Source organism: Nicotiana attenuata, unplaced genomic scaffold (genome assembly GCF_001879085.1).
Source record: "Nicotiana attenuata strain UT unplaced genomic scaffold, NIATTr2, whole genome shotgun sequence".
In the NCBI taxonomy this organism is placed as follows: Eukaryota; Viridiplantae; Streptophyta; class Magnoliopsida; order Solanales; family Solanaceae; genus Nicotiana; species Nicotiana attenuata.
This window is the reverse complement of record NW_017671324.1, coordinates 142,831-147,822: the sequence shown is the minus strand read 5'-3', so window position 1 is coordinate 147,822 and position 4,992 is coordinate 142,831.

The following is a 4,992-nucleotide window of genomic DNA, read 5'->3' as shown; positions in this document are numbered from 1 at the left end:
AATAAAACTGTTACATTAGTTTTCCTTAGGTTGATTTCAAATTCCAGCATTGAATTCAACTTTCTAGCTTAGTTAGGATCAAAACCACTTGAATTTTCCTGTTTCTGTTCAAAATCTGAAGTTTGAAGGCAGTTCGAATCATCTGTGCATTGGATCTGATTAGTTCAAGTTGACTGTGGGTTATCTATTGAGTGTATTGATGTGCTAGGCTCACTTCTGGTTTATTTGGTGCTGTTTTGGGTAAATCTATTGGTTCTGTTTGGTGTTTTAAAACATTTTTGGGCTGTTGAACTTTTCTGGGCTGCATTTGATCTCTGCTCGTTATTGCTGCTGACTTCTTATTCTTCGTCTTACATTTCGAACTTCCAGGTACACGTTCTGTAGCCCTCAAGCTTATGAAATGAATTAAAGTGCTATTTGAAGTTGATCTCTGAATTCATTTCGTTTCTGTTTGGTTTTAATGTGTAAAACAGTTATGTTTACTTGAAATTTTGTGTCGTTTGTATAACTGGACTGATTCTGGACTGTACAATGGATTTTAGTGTTAGATTATGTAATAAAACTGGGCTGTATTGGAAATGTATTGGATAGATGAGCTTCAGGCTTGTGTTTGCTCATTTGAACTATTAGTATTGTATTTGTGTTTAGTATAATAATTTCGGGTGTTAGTTAACTCATAGGGTTTAAAAAATGACACGAACTAGGACTAGTTTTTGGAAATGTTGTTTGGATAATCGTTGTTATTTGTAGGTTTGTTTGATTTAATTTTGGAGGTGACATTACTTAGAGATTTCACCTAGAACACTATCGATTATAATTGAAGTTCAAATCAGTATGTACAATCATAAAGGCATAAAGACAAATTGATTCTTTGGTTTAGTTCACTTATGTTTGATTCACACTGCAATTTACAGAAGTTCACTTAAGAGGAATGAATTGAAAATGGCACGATAGGTTGTAAAAACAGTTCGAAGTAGCAGCTTGTTTATTTCCAAATTTCAGAGCATCCTTGAGTTTGTTTAAGATAGATTATTTGAAATTGGTATGCCTCTAAGTTGAATTAGTTGTGTACTTGGCTTAGTAGAGCATTAACAGGCTCTCAAGAAAGTGGCCTTGGATCCTTGGGCCTGTCACATGCCCAGGCAACCCAGTTTTTTTTTCAACAAAAATGTTATTTCCTCAGCCTGCTTTGCGCGTTCAGTCACCGGGCTTAATTGATTTGAAATTGAATCATAGGAGTTTTGGGCCTCTCAAATATGCTGAATAATCAGGGCCCTTTTAGAGACAATCCATAATAGACAAATCGTAGTCCTTTAGGTTGGCTTTAAAATAAATGAGGTGCGTCGTGCCAAACAAAAATAGTACATTGCGTGGCCTCTTAAGTATATTAAAAATATTTTAGACTTCGGGACGTGCCATTTAGCGAACTTCATGGCGTCCCGCAAAATTAATAATACGCTAGTTGCTTTAGGCCCGTCATTTAAATAATATTACCTTCCTAAACTCGGGTGCACATTTATGTGACCCAAATCCAAATCTCAACGTTAGATAAAATGTGTTATAGGCTACGGGTGCATTTATGTGACGTGGCCCGAAACATATTTTAAATAGCGTTGCAATTTTTCTTAAAAAAATATAATAAAGCGGTTCAAAGTTAAAAAGCACATAGATTAAAACATATATTAAAATCAGATATTTAGCCATTTATAACAGTTTAAGCGACCGTGCTAGAACCACGGAATTTGGGAATGCCTAACACCTTCTCCCGGGTTAACAGAATTCCTTACTCGGATTTCTGGTTCGCAGACTGTTAAACAGAGTCAACCCTTCCTCGATTCGGGATTCAACCGGTGACTTGGGACACCATAAATCTCCCAAGTGGCGACTCTGAATTTTTAATAAATAAATTCTGTTTCGATTGTCCTTTAATTGGAAAAACTCCTTTATACCCTTGCGGGTGTAGGTAAAAAGGAGGTGTGACAGCTCTGGCGACTCTGCTGGGGACACAAACCCAGAATTTCGGTTCAGGGTTTAAGAATTCGAGCTTAGATATACTGTTGTATTTGGCTTTTTCTGATTTTCCTACATGTTTCATGCTAAATGTGCTAAATGAATTACCGCTTTGATATTATTTGAATTGTATATAAACTGTGACGAAACCCTTCTCTTCTCATCTCCGGGGATGTGCTTACTGGTTGAGACTCCCTATTCTGTTAGTGTCATACCTTAAAATAAGAAAGAGGCCGGACAAGTTACTAAGCCAGATGGCCTTTTGATTCCCGGTACGTAGCCCCCTCCTCGACTCGAGTTGTCCGCTCGGGTACACAGTCTAGAACATATACCTAGGTTTTGAACCTAGAATAACTTGACTTCATGCCGGATCCCTAGTAGGAGCACGTGCATTTTGACTTAGGGGACTCAACACAGGGGTTGGGTCCGTCTAGGACAGGTGTACCCGGAATAATGGACCATCCTGATGCATCCTACTTGTGCATTTATCTGTTTTGGATTTGCATGCTGACCGACTTTTAAAAGAAATAGCGGTATGAGGGTTAAAGAGAGATAACTACCTGTTCGGGGAAAAACCAATGTCCAAATAGCATCGAAACTCTGCCGAATTTTTGAGAAAAATAGAAAAAGAAAGAGAAAAAAAAGAGAAGAGTCTTGTCTCTAAAAAAATAGTTTGTTTTATTTACCAATGGAAAATGAAAAAGAGGAAAAAAAGAGAATCTTATTTTCAAAAATAGTTTGTTTTATTTACCAGTGAAAAATGAAAGAAGAGTCTTGTTTTCAAAAATAGTTTGTTGTGTTTGACCGAACTACCCTGGTTTGATTCTCACCGGATATAAGATACGTAGGCAACCCTCATCGGGTCCAACCACCCTTTTTCAAAAATAGCCAAAAATACCAAGACTTTAACTTTTTGTCAAAATAAGTCGGGTGCCGCCATTCTTGTTTAAAATAAGCCGAATGTCCCAAAAAAGGCGCCGGAAGGCTGTTTTTGCAAGAACAGCCACCCTGAGTCATTTTTAAATGGTTTGCGGGCACAACCTTAAAATCTCCCTCCCGGAAGTGCTGAGAGGTCGTATTTGCAAAACCAAGTCTTTGCTTTCTTAAATAAAATTTTTGAAAAATAGCCACTTTTCTTTTAAGTCACAATAAGTCAACTTTCTTTAAATAGTCACACTTTTCCTTAGAACTCCTTGTCCAGGATGACCCAGTTACATTGAAACCTTCTCAGTCTTGCGCAGGCCCGTAGCGATGCCGAGTGATGCCCCGCGGGTCCCAGGGTTTGAAGCTTTGATGTATTCCTAGTTAATCGAGTCTGTATTTTTGTTTTTGAGTCTGTTTTTGAAACTCCCCTTTTTGAGAAAAAAGAAAAACAAATAGTCTGGTAGCTTTTGTAATCGTTGTTGTTATTAATGAAAAATTGAGAAAAATTCCTCAAAAATTGTTTCCTTATTTTCGCATTTGTTTGCAAGAACTACGCTTGGTCTGATTCACGCGGGGTCGTGATACGTAGGCAATCTCCATAGGATTTGACCGTAACTAAATGAAAAAAAAGGAAAAACAAGAAAAAGAATGAAAGGAAAGAGGTGAAAAATAAGAAAGGAAAGAAAAACAAAAGAGGGAAAAAGAAAAACAGAGGAAAAAATAAGAAACCAAACGAAAGAAACAAAGGCAAACAAGAGAAAATAAAAAGGGAGCAAGAGAAAAGGAAAGAAAAGAGCGGAAAAACAATTTTGAGGAAATGAGAGAATAGGAACAAGAAAAAACCGATGCAAGAGGGAAAGAAGGAAAAAGGAAACAAAAAAAGGGGGAAAAAATAAGAGAGAAAAGCAAAAGAAAAGAGGGAAAGGCAAGAAACAAACAATGGATAAACAAGGGGGAAGAATGAGAGAAAAGGCATGGCAAATAAAGAAAAAAGAAAGGCCGGGATGACGCAAGCGACCGATCAAAAGCATAATAGGAACTGTTAACTGCTTAGGTGCATTCATTCCCCAAATGTGTGGGTACCAATATGATAAATGCCCTAACGCTAACGTGATGGTTTCATTTTGTCATATCATTCCAGACAGGTGGTTGGTTTGTGGTTTTTAAAGTAACTCTTCCCTACTACACAAAGGCAAAAGGCAATGGCAAAGAACAACAGAACTGAGTGGGTTGATACCGGTGCCCGAAAGCAACTGGTTGAACAGGACAACGGGTTGGTAGAAGAGGTAAAGATGTTGAGACAACATGTGGCAGACATGTATCGGGCATGGATGACTGGGAAGGCACCACCCCCGCCACCACCCAGCCTCCTAGACGCTGTCCTTACCCAAACTCCGGACACAACGCCAGGCGATCCTCCACCCTCTCCATACTTACCCGCTTATCACAGCTTTCCCAGCCACCCTAGTAGCTCCATCACTCGTCGTCCAACTATCTTTTCCCAAAAGTGCCCTCCGGTCACATCCACAGTTCTGAACAATGAACACCCGCCCAAAGCTCATAACGCCCAATATTATCCCTCCGAGGTTGCTCACGATGAGGCGTTAAGAATGGGGGAGCTAGTAGAAGAGGGGCTGAAGTCTAGCAAGATCATGAGTTATTCTGCTTTAAAAGTCACAACACAAGCAATTCAGAACGACACAGGAAGCTTGCTGGGTCAGAAGGAACACGATGATGTTTCCATGGTTGTTTCAGAGTCACGACATGGATCAAAGGGTCCGCCTCACCAATATACCCAGCCTCAACTCCAACCCCAAACCTATCCCCGAGCTCCACACAATCCACCTCAGTATTATCCTCCGAACAATGTCCGGTCATATGTCCAACCACCAGGTCACTCTCTATGGCGAGCGCCAGCACCGCATAATGCACTCTTGCCTTCGCAGCATTCTCGAGCACCCAACAACCCTAGAAAACAGGGGCAGGGAAGAGAACAAAGGCAAAGAAATAGTTTCACGCCAATTGGGGAGTCCTACACAAGTTTGTTTGAAAAGTTAA